Below are 22,480 nucleotides of genomic sequence, written 5' to 3' on the forward strand. Positions count from 1 at the left end.
ATCTTCTCTATCTCCTCCGTCAAACCGATCTGGTACGGATCGCACACTGATGAGCAATATTCAAGTATAGGTCGAACGAGTGTTTCGTAAGCCACCTCCTTTGTTGATGGACTACATTTTCTAAGCACTCTGCCAATGAATCTCAACCTGGTACCCGCCTTACCAACAACTAATTTTATATGATCATTCCACTTCAAATCGTTCCGCACGCATACTCCCAGATATCTTCGTTGTGTAGCAATTTTAATGGCCAGTAGTGTAAATTGGTTATCTTTTGTGGCGAGGCGTCATCATTGTAAATTGAAATAAAGGAAGGTGTTTTTAAAAGCTAGACTTTGTGTACGATTTTCGTCGCTTGTATTAATTTAAATCGTTGGTTCACTCCAATTCATTCGAAACTTACTTTTATTCTTAGTGAGTCCGAAATATGTTGGAAGAATTGTTTTTCCATCTGAACGATTTTTACTTTTTGATTTTCGGTTGTAGGTATGGATTTATCTGTTCTTACGAATATGGAAGACTTGAAGCAGGATTTGACAACACTACGGAATACAAATTTTACAGTTGTCGCTCTTTCTGCCTTTAGTAGTACAAGTATTACTACGATATTTTTCACTCGATACTACCACTATCGAAGGCGAAAAGACCGACATATGAAAAATTTGTATCGTGTACATCAGTTTACCCATATACATCAACTAAAGTACCAGATCCTAGTACTAACGAACACGAAAAAAGTGAGATACTGTACTTAACATTTGCATCCTGTACCTCATTTGAAATACGAAAGTAATATCCTGTTCTTCAAATGGTTCAAATGGCTCTGAGCACTACGGGACTTAACATCTGAGGTCATCATTCCCCTAGAACGTAGAACTATTTAAACCTAACTAACCTAAGTACATCACGCACAACCATGCCCGAGGCAGGATTCGAACCTGCGACCGCAGCGATCGCGCGGATCCAGACTGAAGCGCCTAGAACAGCTCGGCCACACCCGCCGGCCCTATTCTTCAGTTGACATATATAACTCAAGTGAACTACGGAAAAAAAGTGTGGACAAACTACTGAGGTTATCCGTCCCTACACTTACACACTACTTAATCTAACTTAAACTAAATTACGCTAAGGGCAACACACACACACCCATAACCGATGGAGGACTCGAACCTCCGACGGGGGGAGCCGCGCGAACCGTGGCAAGGCGCGGCTACACCGCGCGGTTGAATCTTATGTACGTTGCTGTTTTTCGCCTGCACTATTACCAATATCCTGTTCTTCAGCTCACCTATATAATTCAACTGAAGTATGCGATACAAATTTTACTGTTGTCGGTTTCTTCGTCGTCGGTAGTACTTCTGCGATACCGATACTGTTAGTATCGAAGACGAAAAAAAAAAAAAAAAAAATTGTATCCCATCGTCACTACCAGTACTTTCCTATTCTTCGGTTGACCTGTATAGGTCAGCTAGAATATGGGATAAAAATTTTACGTATGTCGTTCTTTTCGCCTTCGCTATCAATCAAAGAATTGCATACTAGTAGTAGTGTAAGCGAAAAAAGGAACACCGGTAAAATTTGTATCCCGCATTTCAGTTGAAGAATAGGATACTAGTGCTAGAGAAGGCGAAAGGTTGACATATGTTAATTTGTATCCGGTACAGCAAATAACCTATACAGATCAACTAAAGTTCGAGAAACAACTCATACATGTCAAATGAGGTATTCCATGCTACTTCTGTCCATTTCTCTTTCTTTTTTGCGCTAGTATCCCATTCTTCAGTTGGGCTATTTCTGGTCAACTGAAGAATAGGGTACTAGACCCAAAAAGCGATATGCTTAACATTATGTTCCAAATATGAGTTTACGTGATACATTTCTACTATCTGTTTTCTCTGTCCTGCGTTCTTTTGTTTCTCAACTTTCGTCTTTGTTGTTAAATCTGTGCAATACATCATCTCTGCTAGCTTCTGACGTCATTGGTCACACCCAACGGGTTGTGTCCCATTCTTTGGTATTCCCGAACCTTCCAACCCATTGCCGACCTCAATACGCCGACGGGTCGTATCGTACATCATACCACAGAGACAGCTTTCTGAAACAATGCGAACGTAATAAGTATATTTGTGTAACTGCAAGGCAAAATGACTTCAATGGAGGAGGAGAACACGGGGACAAACAAGAAGCTGGCGGTTTAATGACACCTCAATGTCAAATTGCGGAAACAACTGTCCCGGATTTGTTTTTAACTGTTTTGAGAAACCGGGAAACACAGTACATCAGGATGGCTGAGTGGGTATTTGAACCCCGAGTCCTTCAGAACACCCCGGGCAACCTGCGTCTCTGCGACTGTATGTGGGGTAAGGTTCAAGTCCAGTAGAGCCTTATCAAACTAGAATAAATTTACTGTTAAATAACGAAATGAAAGGCAAGTCTCTACATTCATCTACTGCTGGATAACATTCATTGCCGTAACACTCCACCCTCTTCACTGAAACATCTTTGGATCCTTGAAAGTATTTCCTGTCCTGTCGTTCTCAGTTGAGTATAATATTACATTGTTAATTATTATTTTAGAATCATCTAATCACAAACAAATCAGACAATATTTTCTTGCCATGCGTGTTAAGCGCATATTATTTGCAAGGCACCTTCAGTGCCCTGAAATAAATAGATATTTGTGTTCATACTATTTTGTTTCACTTTTTGGACATTCTGTATTGACATTACAAACACTCCCACCAATTTTTTCTTATCTATGATGCAGCGCTAACATTAATTTTTACTTACAGATTTCGTAGGTGCAGGTCTATACGTGTACTTGTCCTGTTTTACAACTGTTCCTCCTTTACCTTCTACCATAAGCGATTTACTTTTCACAGCACTGGGAAAAGATCACTGTCCCCTTGCTGTCACGGTCCGGATAGTGTTGCGAACTGCTGAATGTGTCGTTTTGATAGCAGTGCTAGCTCCCGCTCTCTCTCTCTCTCTCTCTCTCTCTCTCTCTCTCTCTCTCTCTCTCCCTCTCTCACGCACACACACGCACACACACACACACACACACACACACACACACACACACACACACACAGGAACGTATCACTGACATCACAAAGAGACATTCAATAACTTGCAACAACATCCAAATCGTAACATCAAGTAAACAAATGTTCATTTTCTAGTGATGAAAAAACGAAATATCGTATGACAAGAAACAGAAGAGGACCAGCTGTAAAACAGGAAAAAGGAACATATGTAGGCCAGCATCTACGAAATTTGTAAACAGAAATTTAAATTGTTACTACGTCTTAGATAAGCAGCAACTGTCAGGACTCTTTGTAACCTCAATATAAAATGTGCAAAATATACAGGTACAGAGAAAAGGTACACACACGCCCCTCCCCCCCCCCCACACACATATATATTTGTGTATTCCAGGCCCCTGATGATGCCTAGTATATAATAAATAATATAAACAACACATACGGTGGGAAAAATGGATTTATCCAGTTGTCATTAGACAGCTGTAAAGTAATAACTATCAACAAAATGACTGGATCGTAGTTGTATTATTACCCACAAGGTGGTGGAGGCATTGTAGCTCAAGATTCTACTTTCTTACCCTTCGGCCTCCTGAGGTCACACAGTGTGTGACCTGACACTCAGTAGAAATGACAGCATACTGCTCAGCAGACAGCACATGGTACATCTCAGCAGACCCCATAGCCTGCTACTCAGTAGACAGCACAACACACTGCTCAGCCCACACTATGGTCTGCTGAAGAGCAGGCAGCACAGTATAATGCACAGCAGACACTATCGCCTGCCATTCGAAGACCTCAAAACGTGCTGCATTCGGCTGGTTCCTGCCTCGTGGATGAAGGCACCTACAAACTGGGTACCACGTGATCACTGTTAACCAGCTGAAAAGATACAGCTATCGCTGAAACGTTGGCTGTAGAGCCAGAGAGTAGTTCAGAGGATGCTGTTACAGATTTACCTGCTGGACCCGCAGGGCTGTACGCCTGGGACATGCATCCATCTCCAGCTGCTTTCATGGACTTCTATGACGATTGTGAAGAGTTGAACATCTCCTGCACTCTTTGTGGGAGAGGACTTAATGTCACTGACCATTAGCCAATCTAAAAAAAAAAATTAAACTATGCCTGAACAAGCCTTGAAGGCCCGACAGTACCGATAGGGCCCTATGACATCCTCAGCCCACATGCATCACCAGTTGGAGATACGGAGGGGTACGTGGTCAGCACACCACTCTCCTGGCCGTAAGTTTACGAGACCAGAGCCGCTACTTTTCAATCAAGTAGCTCCTCAGTTTGCCTCACAAGGGCTGACAAGCGAACCTCCCCATCGCACCCCCCTCAGATTTAGTTATAACTTGGCACAGTGGATAGGCCTTGAAAAACTGAACACAGATCAATCGAGAAAACAGGAAGAAGTTGTGTGGAACTATGAAAAAAATAAGCAAAATATACAAACTGAGTAGTCCATGCACAAGATACGCAACATAAAGGATAGGCTGAGCTCAGGAGCCCCATGGTCCCGTGGATAGCGTGAGCAGCTGCGGACCGAGAGGTCCATGGTTCAAGTTATCCCTCGAGTGAGAAATTTTTTATTTTCAGACCATTATCAAACTTCAGGCACTCACACATAATCAACTTCGCTCTCCAAAATTCCAGGACATGTTCAGATTTGCTTGGACATATGCAGGATTTGACGGTCTACACACGGAAAAATTTGAAAACTTTAAAAACATATGTTTTGACAGAGCACAGGGAAAACTGTGCGACTGTGCAACTGTTGCATTCATTTGTTGCAGTTTATGTGACAAACTCTTATGTTTTAATCACTTTTTTGGGAGTGATTATCACACCCACAAGAAAATCGAAATCGGGCAAGGTAGAAGAATCTTTTACCCATTCGCCAAGTGTACAAGTTATGTGGGTCGACAACATATTTCTGTCATGTGACGCACATGCCGTCACCAGTGTCGTATAGAATATATCACACGTGTTTTCCTGTGGAGGAATCGGTTGACCTATTACCTTGCGATCAAATGTTTTCGGTTCCCATTGGAGAGGCACGTCCTTTCGTCTACTAATCGCACGGTTTTGCGGTGCGGTCGCAAAACACAGACACTAAACTTATTACAATGAACAGAGACGTCAATGAACGAACGGACAGATCATAACTTTGAGAAAATAAAGAAAGTAAACTTTTCACTCAAGGGAACATTTGAACCATGGACCTCTCGCCCCGCAGTTGCTCACGCTAACCACGGGACCACGGCGCTCCTAAGTTCGAGATACCCTGATGTTGCCTATCTTGCGTATGGACTACACAGTTTGTATATTTTGCTTATTTTTTTCATAGTTCCACACAACTTCTTCCTGTTTTCACGATTGATCTGTGTTCAGTTTTTCAAGGCCTATCCACTGTGCCAATTTATAACTAAATCTGAGGGGGGTCCGATGGGGAGGTTCCATTGTGAGTGCAACCCGCTTGCCGACCGCGCTCGACAGACTGGATGGTCACCCATCCGACTACTAGCCTGTCCCGACAGTGCTTAACTTCGGTGATCTGATGGCAACCGGTGTTAAAACTGCAGCAAGGCTGTTGCCCATTAACCATTCCAGCTGTTCAGTTGCCCACCACAGAGCTGGGGGTAGGGGACGCTGGACTGTTCTGCTGTTTGTAATGGAAAATTAAGAGGTCAGATTCATTGTGTGGTGACAGGTGCGTACTGTCTGGATCGACACAGCCGACCCATTTCAGTTGCCTCCAAGAAGCGAATGCTCGGTTCTCTTGCACTTTTGATGGAGTATCTAGGGGGGATAGTGATAAAGTTGGGATTATCAGCTGGAAAAAATAAAGTCCTTTTTTTTTCTTTTTGCTGGCAAATGTCTGCAAATGTGGAATACATTGGAATCCCCATGCCACTAGACAAGCCAAAATAGAATGACGCAGTCGACCTCCACTTCATCGATGGGTTCAGCACTACAGACAGGAATGTGCAAAAACCGAAAAGGTCAGGCAGCAGGAAGTTCAGTTATTAATAACAATAACTCTTTTTGGTTACAAATAAAGTTAGGTGAGTATCTCTCATTCAGTTAATAATTATGTAATTACTGCCATGAGGCAAACTGCGAGCTGTAAGTAACTAAGGGGGAACAAAGTGACCTCAACGGTATATGAAGTACTAATCAGTAATTCGGTAGTTTTTACAGTGCGCCAAGTTAGTCAGTTGTCGCTCGTACACGATCCAGCCGATATTTCTATGTAGGATATGATCTCAATATTTTCCACTTTCTATATTATTACGTTCGTTAATACCAGATGTGTATTTCTGTAGAGATCGCGGAGTTTATTTACAATAAATTCACCGCGATCACACTTCTGCCACTCCTTTATTGATGCTTGCTACCGGGAATCGTTTTGGAAGCCACAAATCGTCAGCTTACACCACGATTTCACTACGGATCGCAAGGGACACACAAAGAGGATTGCAACACGGAGTGCGTAGGTGGCTGTCTCAACGTATACTCGAGAGGTTTAATTCTAGGACGGACTAACCTCGCATCGCCTCCTTCAGTAACACGGTACGGCACCCAGGTCACACTGCTGACTGGCGAACACATGTTTCTCATTAGCGATGTTACGGACTAGGCGTGGAGGGCTGTCGCAACTGGGATGGTTGGGTTCGTGCCCTCCTTTACTCGGGGCCAGTGAGAAGTTGCTGATGGTAGAGATGTCTCCGCGATGTGACACTGGACTCCTGCCGTAGGGAGGAGGGCAGGGGGGGTTCTGTCTGTCTGTGTGTGTGTGTGTGTGTGTGTGTGTGTGTGTGTGTGTGTGTGTGTGTGTGTTGTGTGGGGGGTCTACAACTCACAATTAAGTGCCTGGCAGAGGGTTCATCGAACCACCTTGAAGATATTTCTCTAGCGTTCCACTCTCGAACAGCGCGTTGGAAAAATGAACACTTAAATCTGATTTCTCTTATTTTATTACGACGATCATTCCTCCCTATATAGGTGGGCGTCAGTAAAATATTTTTGCACTCGCGGGACCCCACCGAAAGAAGCCTCTGTCATAATGATTGCCATCCCAAGTCGCGCAACATATTCGTGATCCCCTATTTCGCGATAATAACACAAAATGGGCTGTCCTCTTTTGAACTTTTTCGATGCCGTCCGTCAATCCTATCTGATGCAGATCTGCCGGCAGGAGTGGCCGAGCGAGTCTAGGCACTACAGTCTGGAACCGCGCGACCGCTACGGTCGCAGGTTCGAATCCTGCCTCGGGCATGGATGTGTGTGATGTCCTTAGGTTAGTTAAGTTTAAGTTCTAGAGGACTGATGACCTCAGATGTTAAGTTCCATAGCGCTCAGAGCCAGTTGAACCAGCCAGTTGATGCGGATCTCACACCGCACAGCAGTATTCCAGAAGACGGCGAACAGGCGTACTGCATATAAGCAGTCTCTTTGGTAGACGTGTTCTGCCAATAAATCAAAGTCTTTGATTTGCTTTCCTCACATCATCTATGTGATCGTTCGAAATTAAGTTATTCGAAGTTGTAGTCCCTAAGTTGGTTCAAATGGCTCTGACCACTATAGGACTTAACTTCTGAGGTCATCAGTCCCCTAGAACTTACAACTACTTAAACCTAACTAACCTAAGGACATCACACACATCCATGCCTGAGGTAGGAGTCGAACCTGCGACCGTAGCAGTCGTGCAGTTCCAGACTGAAGCGCCTAGAACTGCTGGGCCACTCCGGTCGGCTAGTCCCTAAGTAATTAGTTGAATTTATATCCTTTAGCTTTCTACTATCAATCGTGTAATAGAAATTTAACGGATTTCTTTTTGTACTCACGTGGATCACCTCACACTTTTCATTATTTAGAGTCGATTGCTACGTTTCACTCCATACAGACAGATTCCGTCAAAATCATTTTGCAATTTGTTTCGATCATGTCATGACTTTAGTAAACGCTAAACGACACCATCAGATGCAAACAATCTAAGAGGGCAGCTCAGATTATCTCTTAGATCGTTTATACAGACTAGCAACATCAGAGATCCTTTAACAGTTCCTTCGGGAGCGCCAGATATTACTTTTGTATTACTTATGACTCTTCGTCAATTACAACGAACTGTGACTTTTCTGACAAGAAATCCGGCCGTACAACTAAGACAATACTCCACAGACACCCAATTCGATTAGAAATAGCTTGTGAGAAACAGTGTCAAAAGTCTTGTTGAAATCTAAACATATAGAATCATTTGACATCGTCTGTCAACAGAACTCATTGCTTCGTGAAAACAAAGAGTTCGTTGTGTTTCACATGAACGATATTTTCTGAACCCGTGTTAGCTAGTAGTCAATACATAGTTCCCTTCGATGTAATGTAAGCAACAAAATGTATGTACCATAATACTACGGCAAATCGACGTTAGTAATAGGAGTCTGTAATTCAGCGCATTGGTGTGACCTATGCAACTCTCCTTGGGTTTGGATCTTTCGTCCAGTGAGCAGTTGTATACGATTCTATCAGCATAATCTGAGAGGAGGTTCCTCTGGTATACAATCTGGATATCTACATCTGCATCTACATGGATACTCTGCAAATCACACTTAAGTGCCTGGAAGAGTGTTCATCGAACCACCTTCATAAGAATTCTCTATTCCAATCTCGTGGAGCGCGCGGCAAAAAAAGTACTTATACTTTTCGGTACGAGCTCTCGCTTCTCTCATTTTATTATGGTGATCGTTTCTCCCTATGCAGGTCGCCGTCAACAAAATATTTTCGCATTCGGATCTTCCGACCACGGTTTACCAGAGTTTTCTCACCCTTTTGGCTAGTGGATAAGAACTGAAAAATAAAAGGTGTTTGAAAAAACATTTACAGGAATACGTTCCCGAAGACCAATAACGTTTTACTATTTTCTTTCGTTGAAATTTCCGACACCTATCACTCATCGCACATAATCACGATTGACAGAGATAAGACGAAGTCATAGCGGGACTTTTCGATTATTCTGTACAAAAGAGCTAATCTCATTACAGTTTTTACATAACTCAGGCACAAGAACGTTTTGCTCGCACTTCACAGTAAACTCAAAATTGCGACTTCGTGTCCACAGAGACAGACAGCTTCATTCACTCTAGAGTATGGAATCCAGCGAACAGCTCTCACTGCAGTGCTCGTATACAGCCAGCCTCTTCAAACAAAATTCCTGTTCTCTTGGCAGGCGTCGTCGCCGCCGCCTTCAAGGAGATATCTCCTCGAAGCTTCGTTTCTTTCCTTTCAAAGCGCACGCATCCGGCTCAGGAAAAATGACAAGATTCTGGCGGGCTCAAGTCTTGTCGGACGGGACGTTTTCGGAAATACAAATCCATTCTCAACTCCTATGCCGTCAAGAAACTTCTGATGTTGTTCATACATTCGGTTATTAAAACGGAATACCTCCTTTTTAAAAGCTAAATTGTAACTGTTTTGAGGTTACAAGTACTAAAAATGGTTCAAATGGCTCTGAGCACTATGGGACTCAACTGCTGAGGTCATTAGTCCCCTAGAACTTAGAACTAGTTAAACCTAACTAACCTAAGGACATCACAAACATCCATGCCCGATGCGGGATTCGAACCTGCGACCGTAGCGGTCTTGCGGTGCCAGATTGCAGCGCCTTTAACCGCACGGCCACTTCGGCCGGCGTTACAAGTACTGGGAATGGATGTAGAAACAGAATGAATCTCTCACTCCGCTGTTAATGCTGGAGAGCAGTCTTTAATCTTTGTACATGCATTGCCAATTGGCAAATAAATAAATAGATAAATGGATTAATATATCCTCTGATCTTGCACTCCACCTGTACCCTACGTATCACTGATCCCGAATAACAGACATGGAAAGCAAAAACTTGCATCATGAACATCACAGCCTCAGATCCAACTCCTTTCATACACTTTTATACTAAATTGCCTCGTCCACTCGCTTCTTTTTTTACCAACATCTATACCCATTTGACTCACAAGAGTCGTAGTCAGAACTGAATTGAATGTACATATTTTAGATACGAGGGTTGGGACTTTAATAGTGGAAACTATTTATTTACAGCTCGTACAAAATATATACGTGTTTCAAAGTTTTACTGACCTTCAAAGTAGTCACCAGCATTGTGTATAACCCGTTGCCAGAGATGTGGAAGGCGTAGGACACTTTTAGCAGTGCCAGTTGTGTTGACAGTTCGAGTGGCGCGGTCTATTGTCCGACGATATTGTAGCAGTTCTGAAGCGAATGCAGTGAATTGAACTCACGAGGGCTTAAGTCACGGGAGTGGTTCAAATGGTTCAAATGGCTCTGAGAACTATGGGACTTAACTACTGAGGTCATCAGTCCCCTAGAACTTAGAACTACTTAAACCTAACTAATCTAAGGACATCACACACATCCATGCCCGAGGCAGGATTCGAACCTGCGACCGTAGCGGTCACGCGGTTCCAAACTGACGCGCTTAGAACCGCACGGCCACACCGGCCGGCACGGGAGTGCAGTAGGTGGTATAGCAGTTAGCAGCCCCATCAGTCAAACAAATCAGTAACAGCTTGCACTGTACGTGCTTGGGCATTGTCCTACCAAATGTGATATTTACAGTATGCTGTAGCAGGCTAGCGTATGTTCACTGGCCGCCCTGGATATCTCACAGGTACGTCAATGTCAATATTTGATTTATTTTAGCACTTACACTATGTGACAGCAGTATGCAATATAATGTAGTTCTGACACATTGCATGGTAGTCGGGAAGAAAGTGGAGTGGTGAAAGGCGTTATAAGCGGAGACAAACAGCGCGGCACCACTCCGTTAAACTGTTGTCCTCAGAGCTAAATTCGGCACGTGGTTTCCAGAACGCGCCCTAGTAAACTTTTTCGGCTGTGGCCACGCAACAGAATTAAGATCTCGCCGATGATACGACAAATGAGGCGATATTTTTGCGGACGAAACGACGGCGCTTAACATAAACGTCCCGCTATCTCCACAAAAGAAACGGCGACTCTGTTTCTTCAGCTGCCATGAAAATTAACGGACCAGAAGGCGAGATTCCTGCGGAAATGAGGAGGCGTCCATTGTGGAAGATCCCGCTGGGAGGAAGCAAGCCGAGTCCAGTCCGCAGAGACGAACAATCTCCCGAAATAGCTGCTAAGCGCCTCTCCGTTGCAGGCGTGGGCAGTCTGCGAAAAGGAAGTCGCTTCGCCTAGCACGAGATTCATCACGATTTAACTTTAGGGGGAAATGTTGAAGGCAATGGTTTAACGATATTTAGAAATCTTCGATAATTATTAGAATTATGGTAGTATGGGGTAACGAGCGAAATTTCTGGCTGGATTGAAGACATCTTGGAAGGGAGGAAGCAACAAGTTATGTCGAATGGAGAGTCATCGACGGATGTAGATGCAGCTTCCGGTGTGTCCCAGGGAAGTGTGAGGGGTCCCTTAAAGGGTAACCCAAAGGTATACTCTTCGCTGATGATGATGCTGTCATCTACAATGAAACAGTCAGATCTTGAGAAGATTTGAAAAAGGTACAAATATTGGAAAGTTGTTTTGTATCTTCAGAAGTATAAAACTGTGCACTTCACAAAACGAAACTGCGTAGTGACTTTTGACTATAATATCAGTGGGCGAACAGTTTGAACCGGCCAACTCATGCATATACGTGGTTGTGGCACTTAGTAGGGACATGAACTGGAACGATTATATATAGGCCCAGCCATGGGTATACCAGGTGGGAGACTCTGGTTTATTGGTAAACTACTGGTGGAGTGAAGCACAGTATGAAGGAGGCTGCTTACAAATCACTCAGGCAAGTCATCGTTTTGCTCAAGTTTGTGTGACCCGAACCACATAGGACTGACAGGCGAACGTACACAAAGAAGGGCACCACGAATGGTCACAGCTTTGTCTGACCAACGGAGGGTGTTACTGAGACGTTGCAAGGGCAGGATTTGGGACGGACATAATTAAAACAAACGCGTTTTTCGTTGCAGCAGAATCTTCTCACGCAATTTCAATCACCAACTTTCTCCTCTGAATGCGAAAATATTTTGTTGACACCGACCTACATAGGCAAAAACGATAACAATAAAAAAATAAGGGAAATCAGAGCCCGCACGGAAAGATATACGTGTTTGTTCTTTCCGCGCGCTGAACGAGATTGGAATAAGAGAGAACTGAGAAGGTGATTCGCTGAACCCTCCACTAGGCACTTAAATGTGATTTGTGGAGTATCCATGAAGATGTAGGAAGGACTGAACTAGCACACTGTTGAAGACTGAAGTAAACTGTTCGGAGAAAGCCTCGTTGCAAAGTTTCAGGAGCCGACTTTCTACAAATACACTACAACCCCCAACATATCGCTTATACAGCAATCGTGAGGGCAAGATCAGAATAATTACAGCACGCTGAACGCCGTTTAAACAATCATCCTTTTCCGCGCTGCACACGTGAATGAAACGGAAAAAAGCCCTAATAACCGTTACAACAGGACGCAACCACTGTCATGCACTTCACAGTGGTTTGTAGTGCTTGTAGATTAACAAGGGTAGGGCAGACGCTACAGCCTAATTGTTTCGATTAGCTTCGGAACACTGATAAATTCGTGGGTAAAGCAAGTGGCTGCCTAGTACTTGAAACGCGAAAGTAGCTCCCCTGAAAGGATTTAGGACACTATATTTGACTTCCCAAAGCAAAAGCAAGGGCAAACATCAAGGTGTAGGATCTGTTCCATATCTGATGGAATCGTTAGAACTCTCGAAGAAAATAAGTATTACTTAGTCACTACAAGAATGCGAGAAATCGAAGTAGTTATCATTTTACTAATGTTTCAAGCTCCTCTTGATGTTCTTCCGTGTTTACTATTTAAGAATTGGGTTGTTTTGAAAATCAGCCTTATGCAAACACAATTAGTTTATTTTATATTTACCCAGACATGTTTCGACACCTATGTGTCATCTTCTGTGGGTCACATTTTTATTCCTGTAAAATACAATATAAAATTTATAATAATTTAACTACAGTAGGCCTAAAAATAACAATGTGTGCAATTGCTTTGTCTTGTTTAGACGCTCACCTTAAAATTACATCACTAACCGAAGTGCATAATTATACGCCGGAGTGCTCTCCAACAGCCGATTTATTGGGCTGTAAGAGACGGGACTTCCTACGATGTTCTGTGCATCCTTCATGGACTGTACAAGTCACGTGACCTACGTATGGAAGGCTGTACTCACGGGGGATCTTGTAAACCCCAGCCTCTCGTACATCGGACAGACGACTGATGGAGCAGTTCAGAAAAGGTTCGATATAACACTTAAAGTGTGCTGGAACTCGGTAAGTACTCTCGCAGTCAAACACCGAATGACTACAGTATGGACAGTTTCCGCTCCGTTTCAAGCGAATGCGAGTTTTTCACAAATGTCAATGTTCGTAGCGTCATATCTACTGAAATACAAGTTGTACACTGATATAATTTTACAGGTGCTGAGAACAGTATATGAAGATACTGTGGAGAAAAGATAGTCGGTAGCACAGAAGTGGTAAATTAAACCACCACGTTTGATGTTAAGTTTTGCGCAAGAATATCGAAAATGTAGGAACCGAAAAACTTCTCTCCTTTCAATATTTTATGAGCGGGTGTCAGCGAGGAAATTTCTGAAGAACGTTTGAAACTGTGTGAGAAGTTTGTCTGAAGTCGCTAATTGCTCTCATTCGCAAATACTGGATGAATAAAGTCCGGGTACTTGCGAGCCGCCAGTTGCTCTGCCTCGAGACAAACGCACACTTTCTAACTGTAGTACTTTTCTTGTTGTGATAAAACGTCAACCGTTTCGCTGCTGTGGGCTGTGTACACCGTTTCCCTGGAGTCGCGGATGTGTATAAGCGCGCCGCTTTCATTACTCCTGCAATGCTATTGACGCCTGTATCCGACCTGGTTTGCCGACGCCTCACTGCTGCAAACGAGTTACTTCTAGACCTCGGTGAACAGAAACGTTTCTCGTATTTGTCTTACAGCATATGTGCCTCATTGCGTGCTAGCATTTGCAAAAAATCCTTTACGAGAGATGACAATTGTTGTCACCATACGATTCACCATGGGCAAGGACGCGTAAGGGTGCGACTGATCTTCAGATACAAAACTTAATACCTCTAGAACGAAATGAGATAGCTTCCTGCCCTCACTTTTAAATAAAATTTCTATATCTTATCTACAGTTAATTCACTGCCATGTGTGACATAAAATCAACCGCACGGCGAAGTTTACGCAATTCATTTTTACCGCTGCAAAATCCTTAAAGTTTCGCGCAACGCTGCAGTTTATCTGATACAGCGCACTACGATGGATAGCGAAATAAAATTGAGTTCTTCATCGGGTGAAGATATCAGACTGTAATAAGTACGAAAAATCAAATATTATCATCTAATAAAAAAAAGCACTCCATCTTCAGGCCACGAGTGGCCTACCGGGACCATCCGAACGCCGTGTCATCCTCAGAGGAGGATGCGGACAGGAGGGGTGTGGGGTCAGCACACCGCTCTCCCGGTCGTTATGTTGGTATTCTTGACCGAAGCCGCTACTATTCGGTCGAGTAGCTCCTCGATGGGCATCGCGAGGCTGAGTGCACCCCGAAAAATGGCAACAGCGCATGGCGGCCTGGATGGTCACCCATCCAAGTGCCGGCCACGCCCAACAGCGCTTAACTTCGGCGATCTCACGGGAACCGGTGTATCCACTGCGGCAAGGCCGTTGCCCATTTTCATCTAATAGTGTTCGTTAAATGGGGTGATAGGTATTTCACATCGGCCAGAGCGCCGTCTCCCAGCACAGGCTCAAGCATGTAGCAGACAGTACAGCCGCAACAAAAGCCGGCCGCCTCAGCAATGAGTGCAGACACCACTTCTGGAGCAGCGAAAGGGTTGGGCCGCGCGGGATAGCCTTGGCGTAAGTTAGTTAAAGTTAGATTACGTCGTGTGTAAGCCTAGGGACCGGTGACCTGAACAGTTTGGTCCCACAGAAACTTACCACAAATTTCCAATTCCCACAAGGGTTAAGGAAAGATTATACGAGTTAAAAGTAGGTTATTAAAGCATTTTAAATTTTTAAATTAGGAAAATAACTAACAGGAAATACTGAAAAACATATTTTTGTTGTCTCTTCAATCCGTTAGATAGGCAACACCAGCAACTCAGGTCGGGTTCCGCTATAGTCACTTGGTAAAACAGATGGTACGACTATGCCTGAAGAAACTCGTGCACACTCTCTCGCCATCGTGAAGAATAGGGACGACAAACTTTTTGTTAACTGGAGTCGTGATTTCCTGTCAGGAAGGTCCAGTTCGTAGTAATAGACGGCGAATCATCGAGTAAAATTGAAGTGATATCAGGTGTTCCCCAGGGAAGCGTCCTGGGACCTCTGCTGTTCCTGATCTATATAAATGACCTGGGTGACAATCTGAGCAGTTCTCTTAGGTTGTTCGCAGATGATGCTGTAATTTACCGTCTAGTAAGGTCATCCGAAGACCAGTATCAGTTGGAAATCCATTTTAAAAAGATTGCTGTATGATGTGGCAGGTAGCAGTTGACGCTAAATAACGAAAAGTGTGAGGTGATCCACACGAGTTGCAAAAGAAATCCGCTGGAATTCGATTACTCGATAAATAGTACAATTCTCAAGGCTGTCAATTCAACTAAGTACCTGGGTGTTAAAATTACGAACAACTTCAGTTGGAAAGACCACATAGATAATATTGTGGGGATGGCGAGCCAAAGGTTGCGTTTCATTGGCAGGACACTTAGAAGATGCAACAAGTCCACTAAAGAGACAGCTTACACTACACTCGTTCGTCCTCTGTTAGAATGTTGCTGCCCGGTGTGGGATCCTTACCAGGTGGGATTGACGGAGGGCATCGAAAGGGTGCAAAAAAGGGCAGCTCGTTTTGTATTATCACGTAATATGGGAGAGAGTGTGGCAGATATGATACGCGAGTTGGGATGGAAGTCATTAAAGCAAAGACGTTTTTCGTCGCAGCGAGATCTATTTACGAAATTTCAGTCACCAACTTTCTCTTCCGAAAGCGAAAATATTTTGTTGAGCCCAACCTACATAGGTAGGAATGATCATCAAAATAAAATAAGAAAAATCAGAGCTCGAACAGAAAGGTTTAGGTGTTCGTTTTTCCAGCTCGCTGTTCGGGAGTGGAATGGTAGGGAGATGGTACGATTGTGGTTCGATGAACCCTCTGCCAAGCACTTAAATGTGAATTGCAGAGTAATCATGTAGATGTAGATGTAGATTTGCATGTGGCTGCTGGCTTGACGGGACGGAACTGTCCGTTCCCGGAGAGCCAGCGCCAGCCGCAGACAGGTGGACGGGCGAGACTCGTGGAGCTTCGCGGCGCACAGTGGACAGGAATACAGCGCGCAGTGCCCGCCGCGGCCGGTCGATGTCGCGGCGGTGCGGGTCAGCGCCGGATTTGCGGCCGCCCACTGCCTTACTGCCGCGGGGCACGAACGCACGGCGCCCTAATGCGATTGTCTGATTTGCGGCGAATCGATGTGTGTGCTGTGCTGTGGCGTGTGTGGCGCCGACCCGTTTATCTGTCGCCGTCCGCTGGCTGCTCCGGCCTGGTTCTGCCTCGTCTGGACGCCGCTCGCCGCGGCTCTGCTTACGTCTTTTCCGCTGCACTTGTCGCCGCCAAACAGGACACGACTCCATCTGCCGCCAGGTCGGAACACTCGGTGCCGACCCGTTTCACTCGGCGAGGTCTATCGCGGGCTGTAGATTTTCGTGTGCGTCGTAATGATTCAAGTGTCCGCCCCCCGGTAGCTGAGTGGTTGTGCTTGGGTAGCTCAGTTGGTAGAGCACTTGCCCGCGAAAGGCAAAGGTCCCGAGTTCGAGTCTCGGTCCGGCACACAGTTTTAATCTGCCAGGAAGTTCCATACCTTATGTCTATTTATAGCGAGCGACAGCAGAACTACGCCCAACGCCGTTACGCCTGCTGAATTTTTAAACCCTGACAGTATACCTTACCCTAAAACAAAACGAAACGCAATCAACTGGTTGAAAGGCCATACGATGCATTACACCCTAACAAAAGAATCGAGCAATAGGGAAGACTTCTGGGTATACCTTACAACTGAGCACCACAAGTTGATGTGTACTAAAAAATACAAAGAAAATTACGCAAATTTTTTAACTAAAACAATACTGTAACCAATAGAAGTGCGTAATTTATATTATCCATCCAAGCATTTCGTATATTAGACGAATGATTTGTGGTACAAAGTTGTACTTCACGTAGCAGGAGGAGGATTTCCAACCGCAAGTAATCAGACAAGATCATCAATATAGACCAGTTATTTATATATCACTTTGTTTTGCGGGAAACATACGACACAGTGATGAAACTGCTATATACACTTTATTAAATTTCTTTCTTTCCTTCCTTCTTTTCAAAGGAAGACATATTTGTGTTATTTATGTGTAAAATCAAGCAGCAGAAGCGTACTTTAATTCATTACCTTTCTGAAGAAGAGAATTTTACCTATCAGTAATAATGAGTTTACTTCTTTCCGGTTTTCCACGCACGGAGAAAGAAAGTTATAGATGCAGTTACGTTTCCATAACACTTATGTGAATGCCTTCTAAATCGAATTTCCTTTTTTTTTTTTTCCAAGCCATATTGCAAACAAAGGCAGCAGAAGGGGCTTACTTAGTTTGTCGTTCATAAGAAGCGCGTTTCCACATCATCAAATTACATTCTCCCTTTAAAGGCGGAGAAAAGACAAAAATGATAAAAAACAAAATAAAAAATAAAAAAGCGGAAAAAAGGAAAAATAAAAAAGCGGTTCTATAAAAAGAAAAAGGCGGAAAAATTTTTAAAAAGCGGAAAAAAAGAAAAAAGTGAAAAAGTGGCCAGCGCGACAGGGAAAAAAAAGTGGCCAGCGCGACAGACTGTCAGTCCTAAGGGCCCGGGTTCGATTCCCGGCTGGGGCGGAAATTTTCTCCGCTCAGGGACTGGGTGTTATGTTGTCCGAATCATCATCATTTCATCCCCATCGACGCGCAAGTCGCCGAAGTGACTGCAAATCGAAAGACTTAGACCCGGCGAACGGTCTACACGACGGGAGGCCCCAGTCACACAACATTGTATTTATAAGAAGTCACTTTGCTGTGTCACTAAGAGTCTCATCGCAGCAACGACATATCGCACCACGGCAAAAAAGTGACGAAAAAGGGCAGTTTTTAGTTTTTGTCACCGACAAATACCTGTGACGTGCCCCGGCATGCACGGAAAACGTCGCATCTCTATCTCGCAACAAGTCCGCTTCACAGACATTGTGCCAGTTTTGTTGTAGGCTACTTCATGATTCACCACGGCAAGATGTAAGGGGCCATCCGCCGCTTACGTGCTCACAGCAATATATCTTTGCCTCATGCAGGTCGCAGTAGGTACTATCGATAGACAAGCGCCCAGTGCGGCAGAGGGTAGTCAGTGTAGCCGCTCGGGATTAGTCGAGCGCTCTAAGGCGCTGCAAAATGGCTCTGAGCACCATCGGACTTCACTTCTGAGGTCATCAGTCCCCTAGAACTTAGAACTACTTAAACCTAACTAACCTAAGGACAGCACACAGACCCATGCTCGAGGCAGGATTCGAACCTGCGACCGTAGCGGCCTGGCGGTTCCAGACTGTAGCGCCTAGAACCGCTCGGTCACCCTGGCCGGCGCAAAGAGCTGCAGTCATGGACTCTGCGGCTGGTCCCGGCGTAGGTTCGAGTCCTCCCTCGGGCATGGGTGTGTGTCTTTGTCCTTAGGATAATTTAGGTTAAGTAGTGTGTAAGTTTAGGGACTGATGACCTTAGCATTTAAGTCCCATAAGATTTCACACACATCTGAACATTTTTTGCTAGTCAGTGTTGAGACTCGAGCAAGTAAGTTGTCTGCTAAGCGAGCAGGGCGGATTTCGGCAGAACGGCCGACCGCACTTACAACTTTTTAACGGCTGTGTGCGTCACCCAAAGCCTGACTTCCAGCAAATACGTAAATGGCGTCAACTGCGTGATTTGTTTGACGTGTTTAAGTGTTCATCTGCGCACTGTGATTACGCGACAACCGCGCTGGACACCCACGATTTGTACTGCAGTGAGGATTGTGCATTCAGTTCCACATGAAGAATATCGGCGAGTGACGACATTAATAGGCGACCTGTGAGGAGTTATCCGTTATAACTGTGTTAGACGAAGGGAGTAACTGCCTCATTCGTGCTGCTCAGACAAAAGATATAGAACATTAACAACAAAGTATGTACCTATTATTGCTACCTGACATCCTAATTAGCTTTGGTGGATTTGATACGAAACAACTCCCGTGCAAATATTAACCGATCAGCCTTCATCAGTTGCACTCGGTCAAACTGTTTTAACCGGCTATAATCGTAACGGTGGGCTCAATACGAACTGGTTCAGAGAACAGCGGCACTTGGCCGTAGTTGCTGGCTGCCTTGCGCGGCTCATTCGAGGAGAGCGGCACTTCTAACGCGTAAGCTAAGCTGGATGACACTTTTAACGTAACTTATTCTTACAATGTCTGTCTTTACACCATCTCTATATCTTTCGTTATAATGTCCTTCAGGCGATATTTTTAACGTAACTGATTCTCACAATGTCTGTCTTCATACAGTGTCTGTATCTTCCATCATAATATCCTTCAGACATTTATGAACGAACAAACACTGTTTTCACGATTGTAAGTGTTGTAAATATTACGAAATTTCATACGGTGCAGGGTACAAGAAAGAAATGGATATTTCTGCTGTAAAAAAATTCATATTGAAGCCCTTTTCTCGGCGAAAAGCATTCCTACATTATATAAGCCCACATCTGATTCTATGTTTTCGTAAATTGTGTTCTTTACATTGTATGTTACTGGTGTTGCTTATTGTATTCCATTAACTTCCATACACAATAATTTTGTATGTTGCATTCTTCTGACAAAGCAATTTGAAATTCCAGAATGAGATTTTCACTCTGCAGCGGAGTGTGCGCTGATATGAAACTTCCTGGGAGATTAAAACTGTGTGCCGGACCGAGACTCGAACTCGGGACCTTTGCCTTTCGCGGGCAAGTGCTCTACCAACTGAGCTACCCAAGCACGACTCACGCCCCGTCCTCACACGAGGTACTAGCAGAAGTAAAGCTGTGAGGACGGGGCGTGAGTCGTGCTTGGGTAGCTCAGTTGGTAGAGCGCTTGCCCGCGAAAGGCAAAGGTCCCGAGTTCGAGTCTCGGTCCGGCACACAGTTTTAATCTCCCAGGAAGTTTCATATCAGCGCACTCTCCACTGCAGAGTGAAAAATCTCATTCAGCGAATACCTGATTGTCTTATTAATTACACCGGAAACGGACTGGAAAAAATTTAGATACATTACTTGCTGATCCTATCAAACCCCACCACATCGAACTTCTCCAGTGCGTGGCGTCTCAAGAGGTACAACCCACAGGCGATCAGGCGAGTGACGTCGCTGTGGAATCCTGCCCATCAGAATCGATACAGGCGTCTCCAGCGACTGGAGGACATGTCGAGGGAAACTTCACAGACTAACGCGTTCTGGAGACAGCCGTTTACCTCGAATGAGGAACTGCTCGTCAACTAAGGCACCACCTAATAACTTACAACTCAAAGACGTACTGCAGAGAAGCCAGTGCAAAGACGAGCCAGTGAAGTAATCTTTTTTCTCTGATCCGTCAGAGAAAGGAGTATCACTGATACCGTGTTTCCTGCAAGAAATAATACGTACGCACACTACGTAGCCCTACGGAAGCATACTAAACTAACGCGGAAATATGGTGGGCTGTTAAAACAGATAAATCTTGGTAACTCTATCGTAACGCCCAAACCTGTGCTTCTACATATAGTCGTCTCGCTGGGTGACACATTGCCGCCAGCGGTTATGCATATTGCGTCAGACTTTCTTTTCCCAGAACAATGAACTTTAATTCTGAGGCCACTGTTCTGCTTTAGTGGTCATGTCATACCTCGTATCCATGCAGCTTCGTTTCCCAAAGACATCATTCGATCGGTGCAAAACGAGGAGAGAGCTCATAATTTAAATGTCTACTGCTAGGTTGCGTGGTAGCTGCAGCATTTTGTCTTGCACTTATAGTCTTCATGTCTTCCGAAAGTAAAGACTTTTTCATTGATTGGTGTCTGACGAATAGTTCTACGCCCTGACTACTGAATATTCGTGTGGAAATTGGACTTACTAACAGTCCCTGACCTAGGCGGGGCAAAAACCTGACAGTGGCGACCCTCACCCCCCCCCCCCCCACCACCTCCTCCTAGCCCTCGAGCGTTTGAGATCGAATGTCAAAAATTTAAAAAAAATCGATTTTCCAAAAATATGGTGATTTTCTACTGCACATCTTTCTGAACAGTTTGGTATACAAAACATACATGTTCGAGGAAATGGGAGACATATTATTTCGGGTGCCGAAGTGCAGTGCAACGCCTCCTCACACAGCATTCTTCTATCGCACGTCACTGTATTTCGCCCTGTGGAATTCAAACATGTATATTTTGTAATGGAAGCCACAAAGCCTGTATTAAGGGCAGTGGAAATTAAAATATCCTGATGTGTCTCTCCTGCTCCCAGTCCGGCGGTTTGACATCTTACCCCCCTTTTAAAAAAAACTCAATACTAGGTGAGATTATTTGTGTACGGGAAAATAAGAACTCTTCATCAGAAAATTTGCACTCTTTACTGCCTATTAATTAATAACTTTCTCTTTTGTGTGACATAAAATTAAGTATAGGAAACATAAAAATAGTTAAGACAAGAGACAAGCAAGTCAGTACACATTTCTTCAATCCTAAAGTTCTAGCACTTTTTTAGTCTTGCTACAGCTCTACACGGCATGATTTCCTTTCTGCAAAAGAATCTATTATACCTCACCAAACTTTGTCAAACTTCTGGTACATGAAAAATCAAAATGTCGTTGTTTGATATTGAAAAAGCTGTTAATACGAATAGTACCCAAGACTGGCGTGGTTTCTCGATTTGATTACGTCATTTTGTTGCTGTCTGCTAGACAAAACGAAATAGGCCTTTCTAAAATTGCAGCACGGAAAATAACCGAGACTGTTTTGGCAAAAATTGTCATATTTATATACCTCTTTTACATGAGTAACACGACATAATATAATTCACGAAGTATCTATATCAAATGCCTATTAGGCCTAATAAAAGCAAAAAGTTTTCAAGTTAGGAAATAATTTCCCACTTCATTCATATTCTCCAGTTCTCAAGCATGAGACTGGAAAGTAGTAGTAGCACGAAATTTTTGTACAAATTTGGAATCGTCATATCGTTCCATATAATTTGTGTGATGTCCCGGTTTCTTCTCCTTCCT

General features: G+C 44.0%; 1 long non-coding RNA gene, 1 other non-coding gene and 1 pseudogene across 2 annotated transcripts in view; 1 reads left to right on the forward strand and 2 right to left on the reverse strand.

The window, feature by feature from the left end:
• Positions 1-22,480, reverse strand: part of LOC124711737 — a 1,117,457-nt gene that overhangs the window by 609,560 nt on the left and 485,417 nt on the right. The window lies entirely within an intron of this gene.
• Positions 14,708-14,825, reverse strand: LOC124712645 (annotated as a pseudogene).
• Positions 20,293-20,367, forward strand: Trnas-cga. Its single transcript has one exon. It is a non-coding gene; the product is annotated as a tRNA-Ser (tRNA).

This window comes from Schistocerca piceifrons, chromosome 8 (genome assembly GCF_021461385.2).
Source record: "Schistocerca piceifrons isolate TAMUIC-IGC-003096 chromosome 8, iqSchPice1.1, whole genome shotgun sequence".
NCBI lineage: Eukaryota > Metazoa > Arthropoda > Insecta > Orthoptera > Acrididae > Schistocerca > Schistocerca piceifrons.